Source organism: Tenrec ecaudatus, chromosome 1 (assembly GCF_050624435.1).
Source record: "Tenrec ecaudatus isolate mTenEca1 chromosome 1, mTenEca1.hap1, whole genome shotgun sequence".
NCBI classification, from domain to species: Eukaryota; Metazoa; Chordata; class Mammalia; order Afrosoricida; family Tenrecidae; genus Tenrec; species Tenrec ecaudatus.
The window spans coordinates 110,714,461-110,733,549 of record NC_134530.1 but is presented as its reverse complement, the minus strand read 5'-3'; the positions used below and the strand labels follow the sequence as shown (position 1 = coordinate 110,733,549).

The window sequence follows — 19,089 nt, the reverse complement described above, 5'->3', positions numbered from 1 at the left end:
AGAAAGGAAAAAAGTGGAAAATATATAAAGTTTATGAAAATGAAATTAAAAGAAAATTGACGTTTTCCATGAACTGTTTGGAACATCTTTTTTATATAAATACAGAAAGAGAAATCAATTTGGAGGAAATGGCTTGCATAGTTTACGAAGTTGCTACATCCCAAATCCATGGCTTAAGTGTGCACCAGACTGGTGGCTTTTCTTGACTCGTGTCGTTGCTGGAACGACAAGCCTAAGAACAGCAGGTGACACAGCAGGCTGTTGCAGGACATTCCAAGAACTGGAGGTCAAAGGATCACATGTGTGATGCATGATTGAGAGAGGGCTGGCTGGGTCAGAACATCTACCTATGATGTAGGCCACACCTCCCAAGAGGTGATTGGTTTTTAGCTGATTGGCTGCTCAAATCAGATCATAAACTGGAGGGTGATCACATTATATTACAGTATAGAATAGCCATCAGTTCAGTCTAATGTCTGCCATATTACTGAGAGTCATAGTTCACCATGTTGACATACAATAGGAACCATGATCATAACAAACATGTATATATATACATGATTATTAAATGTTTTACAATGATTATTAAACTTTTTAAAGCAGACTTCTTACTGATTTAAAGAGGCACAATTGTTCTTAAAATATCACAACATCACCCAAGGGAATTCTAACTTGTTTTTTTTAATTGAAGTTTGTCAGGGCGCAGAAAGATTCAGGAATGGATGGTCCAACTAGAGACTCAAACCTAGGGTGAGTGTTACATTTGTAAAAAGCTAAAAGTCTTTCTCATGTAATTGTAAAACAGGTGATAATTTTTCACACAACTCAGTGAACATTCATTTTCACAGAAAGATTTCCATCTTACCGGATGGAAAGTGATCAAAGTCAGATGCATTGGCATTCACGGAAAGCTAATACTTTGTGTAATTAGCTTCCGTTGTAGGATTACTAATTAGTTGCAACCAAAAGTGAAAAATAAAAGTCCAATATTAGGCCCCTGCACATGTGTATGCATGTATCTCCCTCTCTCCCATTTCATTCACACACACGCTCATAATCTTTGGCAGAATTCACTAAATTGCCGTTATTGAATCTGTACTACTGAAGATTCTCCTGTCTGTATCTTTCCCAATGTTCTAAAATTAGCATCATTGATAAATGTAGTCAGCCTTGATGATCGCCTATCCCTTATCTATTGGCAACTTCATCCATGGTAACATGATTATATTATTTATGCAACTATTTCCTGTGCCAAGTTACCTCGGCCTATGATCACAGAACAATCTTGCTGCCAATTCTATAACTTACCAACTATTTGACCAAGTGCAACGGAGCTGATTTCAATGCTGTTGGTTTAAATATATGGTACTATAATTTATCAAGACCATTGTTTATTTATATTCAAAGAGCTATTAAAGAATTTGACTGTAATTCAGCAGGTTATATACCTGAGCTGCCTGTCATAAGTAAGCTGATATGAATTCACGAAACCACATGTAAAGTTGGTTATAATAGAGGCACTCCATTACCAAATGGAAACAGTATAGACATAGATGTCACTCACGCAGGCTCTGAAGACCCAAGTGAGTTAAATAAAGAAGTGGTACAGTTAGTTCCAACTATTGCTACATATCCCACTTCTACTTTAACATAACAATTGCAATCTATACAAACCCAGAACAGTGGACCAACTAAAGAATAATTTATGTTTCTCACAGAGTAATCAACGCAGAAGTAAATAGAAAGCTGCTGGCATTAGTTCAACCACACACACATGCAATCGTCAATCGACAGGTCCTTTCTGTCACTCTTCAACACTTTCATTATTAAATTTTCTATGCTTGCTGTCTTATAGTTGCAGACTGGGTGCTGCAATTAAAGATATGTTAGCATCACATGTGCATTTAATGCAGAAACAAAAATGGAATGCAGTCTTAGCAGCAACTGTCCTTTATATTAACAGAGAAAAAGGTTACCCAGCAAAATATATCATTATCACCATGTAAAGATACCGTGATTATATTAAGCATAATTACACTTCCAGATCATTATTATATATGTATGCGTTAGTATAATGTGAATGGTAGCAAAGATTAAATACTGAGACCTAGTTTAAATCAGGAAAATTTTCCCGGAGCTGGGCCAACTCTGCTTTTTGAAGAAAAGATGCAAATTTACAAAAATTTTTTCAACAAAGGCATTTGGTAGACTTTGAACTGTGTTTCCAAAATATATGTATTGAAATCCAAACTCCAGTATGTTTAAATATAACGCAATATGTAAGTTTCCTTTGGTGATGTAAATGAAGTCAAATCAATGTAGGTTGGATTATAAACAGAATTCTTTACCTAATTAATACTGAATTATAAATAGAATAGATGGAGTTATAAAATTAATAGAACGAAGGACACACATATAGGGATAAGAAAGTAAATGACAGATACGTAACTATCTACACTCCCAAAAAAGACAAGGCTCATTACAGCAACAACCCAGTGCAGTTTAATATATCCTCACTCATAGGAGTCCTATATTGTTGTAGTTGTTAGTTGTTAACCAGTCAATTCCGACTTACAGCGACACTATACACAACATAACAGAACACTGCCTGGTCCGGTAGCATCCTTACAATTGTTCCTGTTCTTGAGCCTATTGTTTCAGGCACTGTGTCAATGCATCTCCTTGAGGCCTTCCTCTTTCTATGCCCCTTCTCCACATACTGGTCTCTCCTAATAATATGTCTAAAGTACCTAAGACTGAATCTTACTGCCTGTAAGGAGCATTCTGGTCTTACCTCTTCTAATGGAGCTCAATCTGTCTGTTTTAGTCCATGGTCCTTGCAACAATCTTCTCTAGCACCATGATTCGAATGCATCAATTCTTCCATGTCCTTCCTATTCAATGTTCAACTTTAACACGCATATGGTGTAATAGAAAACACGATGGCTTATGTCAGTTGCACTTTAATCCTCAAAGTAAAATCCTTGTTTTTCAATTCTCTGAAGAGCTCTCGTGCAGTAGATTTAGCCAATGCAACTTGTCCTTTGATCTCTGGACTGCTGCTTCCGTGAGCATTGATAGTGGACCCAAGTAAGACAAAATCCTTGACAACTTCTACCTCTTCTCCATCGATCATGATGTTACCTATCAGTTCAGTTTTGAGGATGTTGTTCTTCTTCGCATTGAATTGTAATGCACACTGAAGGCTTCCATCCTTGGTCTGCATCAAAAGGTGATTCAAGTCTTCTTCACTTCTGGAAAGTAAGACTGTGTGATCTGCATATTGCAGGTTGTCAAAAAGCCTTCCTCCAATTCTGATGCTACATTCTTCTTCATAAAAGTCAGCTTCTTTGATGATTTGCTCAGCATAGAGATCGAATAAATATGTTGAGAGGAGGCAACCCTGTCACACACCTTTCTGAATTTAAAACCATGGAGCATTCCCTTGTTCTGTTCTCATAGTTGCCTCTTGATCCAGGTGTATGTTCCTCATGAGCACAATGAAGTATTCTGGAATTCCCATTTTTCTCAAGAGGATTGTGGTAGTTACATAATCTCTTGTCAACTTGAGGATATTAAGAATGAAGGGGTGGTATCTTGCCTGTCAATCAGGTCACAGCCTGATGATGCCACCTTGTGGGCATGGCATTCTCATGAGGATTTCGGAAACTTCCTCCCACTCACCCTGGAGGTGGAACAAAAGCTGTCTGCTGCCATTTTCCTGTTGACAAGTCACCCAGAGACTTGCGGAGCCCTGTGAGAAATGCTTTCTCTCTGCTTCACCTTGCTGTTAAGGAGCCACACTTGGAGAGCCGGAGGAGGCATGTGGAGACCAGCGTCAGTACTGAGATGCTTCCACCACCATAGAATCCACATGACTTTTCACCCATCGGCCTGGGAGCTTTCTGGATTCAGCACCATTGCTTGTAGCTGTGTGAGTGTGAAGAGGGACTTGTGGATTGTAACAGACATATGGGTTAATATGGACTTTTTCTGCACTTAAGGACTTGATCTGGACTGGCCTGGGATGTTTTCTTAACATGTAATTACTCTTCCATATAAAGCTCTTTCATATATCTATATGAATGTCCCTGCATTGGTTTCTCTAGCTAATCCAGTCTCACACAATTATCTATAATTTATTATTATCCACACTGCCAAATGGCTTGGCATATTCAATAAAACACAAATAAACACATTCTGGTATTCTCTGCTTTGCGGTAAGATCCTTCTGACATTAACAATGATCTCCATTGTTTCACATCCTCTTCCCAATCCAACCTGACCTTCTGCAAGCCGCCTGTCATGGTACTGCTGCAATCTTTGCTGGATGATCTAGTTACCCTATAGTTCAGGTTTGGGATAATTGCTTTGTTCTCTAGTAATACTAGAGAATAGAGAGTTATTCCAATATGTTAATCTTTGTAATTTAAATAATCTACCTTTTGATTAGCACGTGTGTTAGGCAGGGTTCTCTAGAGGCCGTGTGTGTGTGTGTGTGTGTGTGTGTGTTTGTGTGTGTGTACAGAATGTACAAGCTATTAGTCCACACAGCAGTATATAATTTCAGTTCTAATCACTTTCATGGAACAATTAATATACCGCAAGTTTTTCAACTTACATGGCTGCTGGGTCCAAGGTCAAGGAAGCAGACAGCAGAGTCTTCCCTCAGGCAACACAGATAGAGTCTGTCCACAGGCAGCAGACAGCAGGGTGGGTCACGAATAGTCATGAATAGTCATTAGCACAGCGGGTTAGCAAAGCAGGCCTGTTGTGATCTCAAACTTAAGTGATGCACAGCGACAGAATCCACCAGTCTCAAGCTCAAGTGACATACAGAATAGCGGCATGGCAAAGCAGGTCTCGAAGGAGTCTCAAGCTCTAGAAATAAGTTCCATGAGTTAGGTTGGCCCACAGGTAGTGTAGCACACCAGTTGTTGCAAAGAATTAGCTAAAGCAGCAGCTCGCTGGTCCGATCACCAGGGAGCAAGAGAAATATGGGATTGGTCATCTTCATTTATCTTAGTCTCCCTGCAGTCAAGCTGCAACCTGATCAAACTCCACTCACGTGTTCCTATTGGCCTCGTTGGCATAATAAATTTAACTCTCACAACAGGTAAACACTTAATTGTTGTGCTACTGTGTAGATTACTAAAAGCTGAAACAAGTAAGAAAAGATCTCAGCATAGAGTAATACCTGAGTTCAAAGTTCTAGTCTCCTGTATTGCGAGAAAAATGTCCACTTTCTATTTGATATTTTATTATGATAACACAGCTAACTAAGTTAGTAGTTGAATTTAAAGATGTTCATGAGGGAAGCGAGGAGGGAGGGACATTGAAGCACTATTGTATACAGATTAAAAATCTGGCATTTTCTCTAGATGTAATACTCTTATACTCTTAGCCAGGTATCCTAGTTAAGACCAGGTAGAAGGAAAAAGCTTATGTGAAGAATGCTGATTACCTATTTTAATCAGAGTTTAGTTAAGAATGGGCAGAAGGAAGTAACTGTTGAGAGGAATAAGGATTTAACCATTTTGATCAGATTAAAAGACCCATGGAAGTGCTGTCGGGTAATAGTTGGCCTGTTAAGTACAAAATAAGCTGTTCAAACCCACAAGAAGCTCTTGGGAAAGAGCTGAGCGACATACTCACATAAGAATGTAAGCCTAAGTGGAAATAACATGACTGCAAGGAGTTTGTTTTTCTGGTTTCGTAGAATAGAGATTGTAAATTCACAATGTTCTCCTGAAGAGAATTGAAGATGAAGATTTTGGTAGCAAAATAAGTGAAGAGTAAGTTGTTTGTGAGAAAAATGATTTCATAATAGTTATATTTCAGAAAGTTCAGTTTGAGAAAGTTGAGTTTCCTTTGGAAAAAAAAACAAAAGAAAGCAGGGAGAAAGGAGGAAGATTTGCTCATGACTTTGATGTTTTAAGTGTTGATTGGAAAGCATGCTGATTCAATGAAAAAGAATTAGAGAGTTTACACTATTTTGATAATTAAAGAATGATATCTGATTTAATATCTAGATATTGTGGTGGTAATGAATTATTCAGGCATAGAGTGTGGCTGGACTTTAAAAACAGTTAATCATATAGAATGATTGGGCCATAAATACCAAAAATAATACATTAACTAGAATTGTTAAACTGTCGTCAAGGGAAAGTTTGCTAAGGAAGAAAAGCCACTAATTATTTAAACCTGAGCCATTTATGTAGCACAACCAACTCGTGTCTGTCAGTTTCTTTTATTGTGATGACTTGTGTGTTTCTTAATGCTGGAAATAATGCCATAGCTATTTCAAATACCATTAATTCATCCATGGTGGAATAGTTTCATCAGCTACTAGAATAATAGTAGGAAAAAAATGGTGATCTACATTTAAAATAATAGGTTTATCGAAAGTTTATGAATGTCACAGATCACTGTGTGATGAGCCTCTCAGGTTGGAAGGAACACAAAAATATTGCAGAGAAAGAACTGCCTACTCCTAGTAGTGAATGGAGTACAGCTAACCTCCTCTATTTTTGTGTATAGTATGTCTGTGAATGAGAAGAAACAGGTGTAAACATCCACTAATGTTAGGATGTGGAATCTATAAAATGCAAATCTAGAAAAATTAGAAGTTATAATATTGAAATGAAATACAAAAATTGGTATCCTAGGCATTAGTGAGTGAAAACACAATGGTGTTGGCCATTTTGATTCATATATTTTATTATTCCTGAAACAAGAATCTAAAAGGAATGGTGTCACATTTTGTCACTAAGAAACATTTCAAGCTCTATCCTCAAGAAGAACATTGTAAGTAATAAGATAATATCTGCATGCCTTCTGAAAAGATAACTTAATACATCAATTTTTCAGTTATAGACAAATCACTGAAAACAAAAATGACGATCTAGAAGATTTTTAAAAAGCACTTTCAAAATATTGAAATTGTTCAACATACTATCAAAATCCATAGATACTTACACATTATTGGAATGCGAAAGTTGGAAATAAGGAAGATAAACATTGGTGATAGGAACTACACGAGAGTAGAGAAAATGTTTTGAAAATGACGATGGCAGCAGCAGATGTACAAGTGTGCGTGACACATGGATGGATGGATTGTGATAAGATGTGTAAGAGCCCCCAATAAAATGATTTAAGAAAAGAAAAGAAACTACACTAGAGAGCACATACAAGAATTTTGAAGGAAGTGACATTCATTGCAAATGCCTTTTTCCAATGTTATAAAGAGAGACTGGAAATATGACTCTCACAGGATGTGAGATACAGAAATCAGATGGATTATTTCTGAGGAGCGAGTTAATGGAGAAAAGGATACCTTGAATATATATACCTCACCTGAATTTAGAGACTCTCAATAATATATTTGATACACTGGACACCGATTCCAAAGACCAGAGTGATCGTAGGAATAAATCATGGACATAACATATAAAGAAAGCAAACGGTCACTGAAAAGAAAAGCGAGAGACAAAAATAGGGGTGTGATAAGAGACTTTGAAACTTTTTCTTGAACATAGCAATTTGAGTTAAAAATGTGAAAGAATTGGGCAGAATATTGAGATGGAACACAATATTGCTATCACTTTAGATATTTCAACAGAGGAATGCAATATTGCACATTCTTGCTTATCTAAAACAAGAAATTTGGAAAACAGCTCCTTGGCCAACTGACTGGAAAAAGATCACATTTGTGCCTGTGTCAAAGAAAGGTGACCCATTAGAATGCAGGAATGGAACAATATCATTAATATCTCATGCAAGTAAAATTTTGCTGAAGACATTTTGAATATAATTGCCTCCATATATGCATAGCGAGATTCCAGAAGGTCTAGTTGGATATGGAGGGAAGGCTGTCTTTGCTAAGGCCAGAAAGGTTGAAGCTGAAAGCAGAGAACCATGAAGATGTTAACTTGTGTTTTACTATGTCATGTCAGTGCATTTGAAGATAAGGCACTGTGGATAATGTAAGAAGAGCCCTAGGTTGCTAATTGCAGGGTCAGTGGTTTCAAACCACTAGCCATTCCATGAGACAAAGATGGGGCTTTCGACTCCTGTAAAGAGTTAGTCTCAGAAACGAACATAAGCAGTTCTACCCTACCTAGAGGGTTGTTATGATTCAACAATGACTTGATGGCAATGTGTTTGGTTTTTGGATAACCTAGGATATAATGGGAGATCCACAAACTTTAATTATTCCGATGTAAAACAATTTCCCAAGACACTGTCATTTGGACAGAATTATATGGACACTACTTACATCATGAGTTTATCCTTCCATGATTTTTATTCAATCTGGAGGCTGGGCAAATCATCTGAGAAGATGGAATATCAAAGATGAATGTCGTATAAGGGTTAGAGGAAGATTCATGAACAGCCATTGATATGAAGATAAAAAACCTTGCTTGCTGAAAGTTAAGTGAATAAGGCTAGTTGGTAACCAGGCACTCATTTGCCATTTAGTTCTCTCAGGGCAATTATAGAGGTTGGTTTTGCTAAATTTATGAATACATATTATTTAATTGAGCACTTATCAGCAATAGAGAAATGACGTTCAAACTTTTGTTGACTGGAAAAGCACCTGCTAAAGTAGGATTCTCAGTTTTCCAGTTGAATGCCATTCTTTTGATTCAAAAAATTTAATTATATCAGATATAAAATTCTATATTTTTATGTGTAAAGCACCTATTCTATAAATGTTACAGGATTTTATTCCTTATAAGTACGTACGTGAGCAGGCTTCAAAATGTTCATAGTTAAAAGGTAATAAACAAGAATCGATGCATTTGAAGTCGAAATATGGTGCTGGGAAGAATGTGGACAGATCCCCCACGAAAGAGAAAATAGCACGTTCCCTGGACTGCCGAAAGAACAAACCGACCGGTCCTAGAAGGAATACAGCCAGAAGACGCCTAAGGAGCAAGCTGGTGAGGCTTCCGTCAAGTCCTCTGGTCCTGCTGTCAGGGCAGACCAGTCCCTGGAGAAGGACATCACGTTTGGTAAAGCAGAAGGTCAGGGAGAAAGAGGAAGGTCCTCGAGAAGATGGCTTGGTTCATTGCTGCAACGATGGTTCAGATTTGAGAGCAATTGTGAGGATGGCAGAGAATGGGTCAACTAATAGCAACAATAAGAACCACATGCCTGTGGAGCCCCTACATACGGTTAATCCAAATGAAGATGTAATACAAATGCACATTGAATTATGAATATATAGTGCTAGAAAACAAAGCAAAAAAGAGATAATAATAAATAATTTCCATAAGCATTTTTAAACCCCTTTGTATAGAAATAAGTAAAATGTATAGATAGAAATGTATGAAGATGATATCAGTTAGGTAAGGGGAATGCATTGTCAATTATATTCCATTTTAACACAGAAGTGAGTCTTTCTTTTATAAGTGTGGTAGTGACATAATCTGGTGACAATTTATGAAGGGGTGGAGTCTAGCCTGTCAATTAGCTCACAGTTTGTTGACCTCATTTGGAGGTGCCACAGAGATAAAAAGCTCCCTGGAGGCCAGATACACGCAGACTCTCTGCTTCCTCTTCCTGTTGAAAAGAAACATGGAACTACTCTAGAGTCCCGGAGTTGGAGGAATCATGTGGAAACCCCTGCCAGCATTGAGGTGCTTCCACTGCCACTGGATCCACAAGACTTTTCACCCACTGGCCTGTGATCTTCCTGCATTCGGCCTCATTGCACATGCTGCGTGAGTCTGAAGAAGAATGTATTGGTATCAGATATATGGGTGAATATCTGACTTGTGGACTTGGTCTGGACTGGGCTGGCTGTTTCTCAATGTTCAATTGTTCTTGTATATAAAGCCCTTTCTTATACACATGTAATTATCCCTGGATTTGTTCCTCTACTCTACAACTAACCGAACTAACACAATAAGCAAAGCGAAAGATATTTTAAGCATTAAATAGAAATCATTATAATGCTTTTAAAAGTCTATCGATAACTTATTTTGTCTTTTGCAGTCAAGTGCTCTACCACTGAGCAATACCCCCTTATTTTGTCTTTTGTTGTCAAAGAAATTCTTAGGAATTCCTGTGTTGATTTTCAGTGGCAGTGGGTGGGTGAGTTGTGTTTTTGTGGTCCTACATATAACAGAAAAAAAAGACTTGCTTATTCTTGTTCCATCTTCAGGATATTTGGCATGTTTTAGGTCAGTTTTGTAACTATTATATAAATTTATCTCATTTATGATTGCCCTCAGTCTTGCTGCCCCTCTACTCTATCAACCATGATGAGCCCTGCAGACACAATGGTTAAGCACTTGACTAATGAAGAGAAGGCTGAAGCTTCAACACAGTGGGAGCACAGTTGGAGAAAAGGCCCAGCAGTTTTCTCCAGCAATTGGAAAAGTATATGAGAGAATGAGTGTGTTGTGACTTATGAGCTGGAATCAACTCAGTGGCACCCAGCAAAATCAACAACAGGTGACAAAACATGAGGATGCTATAAAGGCAGAGATAGAAAATTCTTAGCATTTTTTTCAGTGAAATTTAAACATTCCAATTTTTAGACTGACTCACTTTACATTTCAAAATAGGCTTAATTGTGAATAAAGAATTCTGTGTATTTGTATGTCTTTATTGTATTTAATGAACACGAATTCTGCTGGCTTAAACTAAGAAAGAGATCACTATTCTTTTATTTTAAATCTCAATCTTTCTAGTTTTCACTGTAACACTTTACAATAATAGTCTAATTATGCTCAACTCCTTTGGTATTTATTGCAGGGACATTAATTCTGATGGGCTCATTTAGTATTAATGTGGATGTCATAAGTACTTCAGCAGGAATAGGATTTCTACTGGATTTCAGCATTAATTAGGCAGGTCATGACTTCAAAGTGTTACCCTTCCCTTTTAGGACAGCTACACTTCAGCATAACTCTCCTGAAAGAACATCAAGGCTCTTTCTGTTAGAAGGATCACTTCCAACTACTTGAGTCCATGGAGAGAAAGTTGTGGGAGTGAACAAGTTATAATAGACAAGGTGTGGTAATTACTAGACAACTGATTAATAGAAGCTGATGCTTTAACTCAGCTCCTGTGGTCCCTACAATAGCTCAAATTGAACAAGAGACTTGATTGCACTTTTTCTAGAGCATAAAAGAGCAATTGCTTTAAAGACCCATGTAAGATCTTCAAAAGTTAAACAAAGTTTTAAAAACCCAAGAAACATAGCAATTGGAATCTTAACCTTGGTCTGATCTTGGACTAGAAACACTGGGTGTTGATAACTAAAGGTATTATTTAATGCCAAAAATGTTTATTTTAATTTTGTAGTATGTCAAAAGAAAGATACATTTCTTATTTTATCATTCTAATATGCTTTTTAATATTTTAACATAGTTATTTTTCATCTTCATTTATATGATTAAGTTCATCCTACTATTTATTTGAAGACTCAGAAAGTTGAAATGTACTTATGAGAGTAAGTCAAAACCTTGTTAGCCAGTGTTCCAGTTCAAACGTGCACAGGATTATTTCACACCAAACTTGTCTAACTGTATGTCTGCTGCCAGTGGAGGGCTGCAGACAAGTTTTCTCAGCAACAGATTTGTCTTATTCTTCTTAGTATGACTTCTCAAAACAGGTGCAACAAAAACAGGTGCTTTGGGAGGGACTTTCTTGGGTAAGTTAAATTCAAGCCAAGCAGCCACTTCAGAAAGCTATGGTGATTGTTTTTGGACACAGGACCAACATGAGTATTTATTATGAGGAAGTATTAAGAAAATACGAATTCACATTGATGGTAAAAAGGCTAGGAATTGTGCTGAAGAATTTTTGTACATCACAACAATGCACCTGCTCTTCTTCAAGGAGAGTAAGGACTCTCCTACAATATTTACATAGACAAAACGTACCCTGTCCGCCATGCAACCACCATACAAAGTGGTGTTTGATCTTTTTTGTTCCCACAACTCAAAGTTCATTTAAAAATACAGTGTTGTGTCTCATAAGATTGCTCAAACTGTCTCTTTGATTAGATGTTAACGAAAGTACTCAAAATGATTTGGAGAGCATAAAGAGAAGTGAAAACACCACGTCAAGGCAGAAATGTATATAGATAGAAGGAGCATATTTTTAGAGATAAAAGCTTCACTTTTTGTGTTTTTGTTTAATGAAGTTGATGTGATTATGTATCATTTTTTAGTTATCTTCATGTGTTACTGAAATTTCAGTAACATCGTATCTCTTTGTGTTAGGCAGGGTTCTCTAGAGAAACAAAACCAGGACATTTATGATTATATATAGAGAGATTTATACAGCACGAAGGAATATAACAGCTAATTAGTCCACACAGCATTATAGAGGCCCCAGTTCAGCTCAGTTCCATGGAGCAGTTAATATACTGGAAGTTCTTCAACTCATGAGGGCAGCTGGGTCCAAGGTCAAGGAAGCAGACAGCTGAGTGTTCCCACAGGCAATTCAGACAGAGTCTCTCACAGGCAACAAGCAGCAGGGTGGGTCAGCAGCAGTTAGCAGCTCAGGGGCTTAGTTAATCAGGCCTGGGTGCAATATCAAACTCAAGTAATGTAAGACGATAGGGTCAGCTAGCCTCAAGCTCAAGGGATGCACATACCAGCAGTGTGGGGAAGCCGGTCTCAAAGGAACTCCAAGCTCTAGTGACAGGATCCATGGGTTGGCTGTTCCACAGTTAGTGTAGCTCATAAGCTGAGGCAGAGAACCAGCTAAAGCAGTCACATGCTGGTCTAATCACCAGAGAGCAAGAGAGCAAGGGGCAGGCCTTGCCTAGCCATTTATCTTTTTTTCCCCAGTCAAACTGTAACCTGACTAATTCCACATGTTCCCATTGGCAAGCTTGGCACATTAAGCCTACCTATCACGTCTCTTTAGCAATAGGGTTGACTTGATAAAATGGAAATATATTTAAGTCTATACAATAAGTGATGCAGTACAGTGAATTATTTATGACTAGTCATAATCTCTGTAACTTCCACCAACCAACCTTTTCCTGGTGATTATAGACAAACAAAGGTAGGGGAAGGTAGTGATAATACTCAACCGTGTGTACTTGTTAACAAGGTTCATTGCGAAGCCCATTCAATTAGGCATAAAATGAACAAGCTGGGAAGCAGGTGGTGAGATCTCATTACCAGCAAGGAGAAGTAAACAGTTTCCTTCAAATCCTGCATCTGATTTGCCTTTCTTGGCCAAACCTGGAGTTATTAGAACTTGAATTGTAGTTTATCACCTAACTGGATCTCACCAACTTCCACATCCTTGATGATGAAGATAATCCTCCAGATGGATCCCAGAATTTTACATTTGGTATTTACCAATACCTACACACATAAAACATTTTCTTTGTGTTGTGAGTTTTGTTTGGTCACTGTAGTGAATTGCAGAACCTTGAGAAGTAAGGGAGTGTGTGAAGTAAAGGAGTGTGTGAAGAAGTAAGGGAGTGTGTGTCAGTGGAATAGCAGTTTGGAAAGATGGGGCATTTGGAAGATATTTAACCTCTATCAACTTTGGACTACTCTTAATTTTCATAAGAGAACTTGTTAACAAAGTGGGTTAATTCATTTTTTTCCTCCAGGAACACTTACTCTAAGCTTGGTAATGTTGCAGCCAATGTATTTTTAAGTTTTATTAAATCCTAAGGCCATTATTCCCCAGATCACTTAAGAATGGCTTTTCGATTCCTATCTTAACTAAAGGGGTGATATCTTTAATTTCAAATAATTTGTTTACAAAACTCTCTTCATTAGACTTACTTCCAAGTTTACGAGCTATTAGTGCCCATGTTTAAATCAACTCCTCAATTAAAGTAATTAATAGTTACTCCTTTTTGTTGTTGTTTAAATGATTTATTCTGTCACCATATTAAGTCAATTCAGTTAATTACATCCAATAAATATCACTTCAGAAAAGCCTTGTGAAAGACAATCACAGAAATTATAGACATGAAAAGGGATTCACTTTTCAAAGATATTTCTAAACAAAATGTTATCAATTCTAACTATCTGCATGTTTAGCCCTCCTATCAAGTTTAGCATTAAGACAGAAGTCTTAAAGGATTGTATTGTTGCTAAACACTGCCAGCATTTCTCTTCCTAGTTAGAGGATACCTCCCCCTTTAATTCTTTGTAATGTTGAAACAAGGAATATCAGCTGTAATTAATGTCTTCCTTATCTTAAGTGAAATATAAAATAAGGTCTTTTTTTTACTTCATTAAAAGTTGGCTTAAATTCTGTTTGCCAAATAAGAATTAGCAAATCTTTATGAAAAATCCCTCTTTTATGCAAATAAAATATCAAAACAAGTTTCTTTAAAAAAAACAAATTTCTTTGTCAAAGGCACACTTTTAAAGTTTCTGAGAAAAAAATATTAAGGTATAAAATAAATTTTATTTAATGTCATTAACCACAGAAGTAAATATCTAAAGTTTGAAATATTTTGAACTGAGGAAAAGAGATTATATGGTATAGTGGAAAGAAAAATAGCCTGGGCATAAAAAGAGCTGTCTTTCTCTTAAAATCATGGATCTACCACAACCTATATAACTTTAAGAAGTGTTGTCATTAACCATATCTAGACCTCACATCTCCTCTTTGGTAGACACTTGCCTGAGTTTCTAGGATCTACTCACATCTAAAATACGTGAAATAAGTTACCAATAGAAATTGCATTTTGACAAATTGAAATTTATATATGAGGGTAAAGGGGAAAAACTATTGCTACTAGGATTCAATTCATGTCTGCCTAACTTCATTTCAAATAAAATGTGTTTAAGCATACCTCTGCATTCATGGTTGGCTGCAGGCACTTTCTCTGAGGAATAGCTGTCTTATTCTCATGTTGTTGCCTAGATAAAATGGTCCCCTCAAAATGGTACCCTCAATATGCTTCTGAGGGCATACACTGAGCTGAGAAGGTTATTGCAATTCTTTCTCTCTCCCTTTGCTTCCTCTCACCCCCCTGTTCAAAGAGGTAATTCTCGTGAGTAGTAGATTACACTCCGGCCTGTTTGGCAGGAAGGAAGGCAGTTTGAAATCGCCCCCTGCTCTGCAGGAGCAAAATGAGGCATTCTACTCCAACAAAGGTGTACAGGCGCAGACACCAGAGGGGCAGTAGCTCTCTGGCACGCAGGGTCGCTATGGCTCAGAATGACTAGAGGGCCATGGGCTTGAGTTGGAATTCTTGATAGATGTGCTTAAGTGGTTTCTTTGGGGGAAATTTGAAGACAATTTCAGGCTTTTTTCAACAAATATATTGGTGAGAAGAAGGCCAAGAATTTTTTTGTCAAGGAATTTTTACCATAATGAAAATGTATTTGTTCATTCTTTAAACATAGTAAAGGGTGTCCTAAGACAATTCAACCTACAGTACTACAGCGCTAATCTTGTCCCTTCAGACTTCTGTTTTCAAAGTTCAAAGAACTTTTAAAAGGAACACAATCAGTTCCTTCAAAGGCCAAACTTGTCTTTTTGACATGGTTTCATCAAAGAGCACAGGATTCTTCAAGTGGGGTTACAGAGATGGAAATGGAACCTTCTGAGGATTATAGACCTAGATGGAGACTGTGTCAAGAAACAAGTTTCACATTTAGCTATTTTTATTTAATAAAAGATTATATTTTTATTTGTTTCTATTATAAAGGGGAAAAACCAAGTTATGTTAGACAGGGTTCTTTAGAGAAACAAAACCAGCACAAAAATGATTATATATATATATATATATTTAGATAGATAGAAATAAACAGTTACCCTCCTTTTCTTGGCGGGGGCCAGGCATGCAGTCCCGGTCCCCGTTATGTACGGAGCCAGAGGGAGTGGACTCCGGTCCCCTCGGCGTCATGTCTTCGGTGCCAGCGGCTGCCCATTCGCTGGTTCTATCCTCAAGCGCCAGGACAAGGACCAGGGGGAAAAAAGAAATAAACAGTTAATTAATCTACAGAGCAGTACAAATGGTTCAGTGTAACCCACTTCCACGAGACAGCTATACATTGGCAGTCCTTCAAGTCTTGAGGGCAGCCAAGTACTCCTCTGTAGAGCAATTCAGGCTATCTGGCCACAGGCAGCAAACAGCAAGGCAGGTCAAGAGTCAGCCAGATGACAGGGTCCGACTGTCTCCAGCTCAAGAGATGTATACTCCAGTAGTGTGGCGAAGCTTTTCTTGAAGGAACCTCAAATTACAGCCACATGGTCCATGGGTTAGGTGCCCCACAGTTAGTGTAGCTTGCAAATTGCGGCAGAGATCCAACTAAGGTAGCCACACACTGGTATGAGCTTCAAAGAGCAAGAGACAAGAACGTCCTCGCAGAGCCATTTATCTCTCTGCTCTTCAACTAATCCCGCATGGATTCATTGGGCAGGGTTGTACAATAAACCTACCTATCACGAAAGTCTAAGAAAAATGGTTTTCATAATAAAAGAAGCAAACTTGAAGGTTATGGTAAAGGAAGTGGGTGGGTGGAGGAGAGCAGGGAAGGTGGGTAGGAAAAGAGATCAAGAGAGGACCACATACAAGGATTCACTGTGATACTAAAACTGTTCTCTGGAGCCCTGATGGCGCTGTGGCTGTGCATTGGGATGCGATCCACAAGGCCAGAAGTTTGAAACCACCAACCATGGGAGCAAGACAGGGCTTTCTACTCCAGTAAAGTGTGACAGTCTCGGACAATCACGAGGTAACTCTCCCTGTCCTATGGGGTCACTATGAGCCAGCATCGACTCAGAGGCAGTCCATTGATGGGCTGGTCACTGTTCTGATTAGATGAGTTGTGTAACTGTGTTTTGTACATTTCTTTGTGTGTGTTCAACGTTGTGAATTAAGGCTGGGAAAAAAGGCCAGAGCCCTCTCTTCCCCATCAGACATAAATGCAAGGGTGAGTAGTTACAAAAAGAGGAAAAGTGAGATTGGAATGGACTCAAAGCTTGTGTACATGGGTTAGTTTCAAAATAATAGTAATCGTAAAGGTTTCTATCATTTTGTAGAAATATGCTGATGTGCCTTTGTGTATTATGAAATCCTTCAAACATGTGTTTTGGTATGTTTGTAATTGGGTAGCGTTGGTCTGCTCAAAACCGGGCGCTTTAAGCAGTGGCGTCATTGAGAGGTTTGAGAGTTGCTGACATGATCAGATTGGGGGACACTAAATTTATCCTCATATTTAGTTATTAAAAACATTTTTTAAAGCCTAGTGTTCATGGATCAATGTATCTACAGGACTAAACTATGTGCTGATACACTTTTTGGAATTCCTTTCTAAAGAGCTCCTGTCAAAGCAGCAGTCTCATTCCAGTGGTGATGAGGCTTGAGTCACATGATTTCATCTGCATGGACTTCAAGCAGGTGCTGTTGTTTTTATTGCGGCCGGAGTTTTTATAGTTGCTGGTCTAGACAAGATTTCTGGGTTTTGTTAGTTACAATCTTGTGATAAGCAAAACTTGTGAACCAGTAACAATAACTTTTTTGAGAATGAAATACTAATTAAAAGACAATAAGAATTTTTAAGAAAGACTTCTCAGTTATCAATGTTGTGACTAATGATGTTGCAATTCATTGCAGATCTATTTTACAAAACAATTTTGTTGCTAGTAGTCATGTGATCTGAGAAACTCTGCATTTAAGCAATTTAAACTGAATTTACTACGTACTATTCTATGACTACAATTGATATCAAACATCACCGAGGATTCTGTCTGGTGCACGGGGAAGATTACACCGTGTGTTATCACACTGGGTGATAATGAGCCTAGTGACAATACTCCATATGACTTGGAAAAAAATTGTTTCTTAAAAATGTGGACAGACATGTCCATTAAACCATTCTGACTCAAAGTGTTTAAAGAAGTAATTATTTGATAACTTTTATATTTTAATGACAGATCTGTTGAGATATTCTGCTTCTAAATTTATATTTTAGTCAACCTAGTTTATCATGTTATTCTGATTTATTTTCATAGAAATATGTAGCATTCTAATACATTTTAAGACTTTTCTATATTTTCACTGTATTATTTTTCTTCTTGCTTAGTGTCAGAATTCACTAAACAGCAATGCTTTTAAATATATATATATACATATATGCCAAATGTTTGTTTAATGATTTAAAATATTTTATACTATTAACAATATCTGCACATACCAGAAGAAAAACCAATGAGTGAGTCCATAGAGTGAGATAGCCCTGACGTGTGGGACCCAGAAGACTTCAGCTTTTATGGAAGCAGGTGGCCACTTCTTTCTCTTGGGAAGTGGCTGATAGGTTTGAACCACTGGCAATTTGGTTAAGAGTCTAAAGCTTAATTGCCGTGCCAATAGGACACGCTCTCTGTGGTTGTGTTTGTGTGCTCGTTTCTACACAGATCTTAAGAAAAAGCTAATGATTGAAACAGAGGTAAGCACAACACGAAGGTTCTTAATATACATTGGTCAATAATCCTCTATAAATTTTGTTTCATTTCCTCATATTGCTTAAACAGTTGTCTTAATATTTCCATATCTAGTAGTCAGTAAGTTATGAATTTATTAAACTTCCTAGGAAGATGTGGTATTAATTACACTGCCTTCACTTGAGATGGAGCCCTGGTGGCAGAGTGATTATGTTTTGGTCTGTGGACCACACTGTCAGCAGTTTAAAACATCAGCTGCTCCCTGGGGAGGAGAATGAGGCTTTCCACTCTCTTACAGTGTTACAGTCTCAGAAGTCCATAAGGGCAGTTCTACGCTGTCCTTTAGGGTGCCTATGATGGCAGTGAGTTTGAGTTTTTGAGTCACTTGAGATACTTAACTTGAATTCCTAAATATCACATGTTTCTGGTTTTCTTTCTACTTTATTAGCTATCCCTTCTTGTCATTCTCATCCTCTTGGCCTATGAATTCTAAGAACTTCTATTTTCCTTCCTCACATCTCTTGTCTTCTTTCACATTTTCTTCTTTAGGAATATCCATATACTCATCAAATTTGATTACATTTCCAAGTTGAAGATTACCATCAGATTTTCTCAAATAATTTCTAGAACTTCCTTATATCTAGAAAGAATCTTGACTTCTCAACTTAATTGCTTAATAGACATCTCAAG

General features: G+C 37.6%; 1 non-coding gene across 1 annotated transcript; it reads left to right on the top strand.

The window, feature by feature from the left end:
* Positions 1-15,768: 15,768 nt before the first annotated feature.
* On the top strand, positions 15,769-15,917 carry LOC142438408 (small nucleolar RNA SNORA57). The gene has a single exon (XR_012782785.1). It is a non-coding gene; the product is annotated as a small nucleolar RNA SNORA57 (small nucleolar RNA).
* Positions 15,918-19,089: the final 3,172 nt, after the last annotated feature.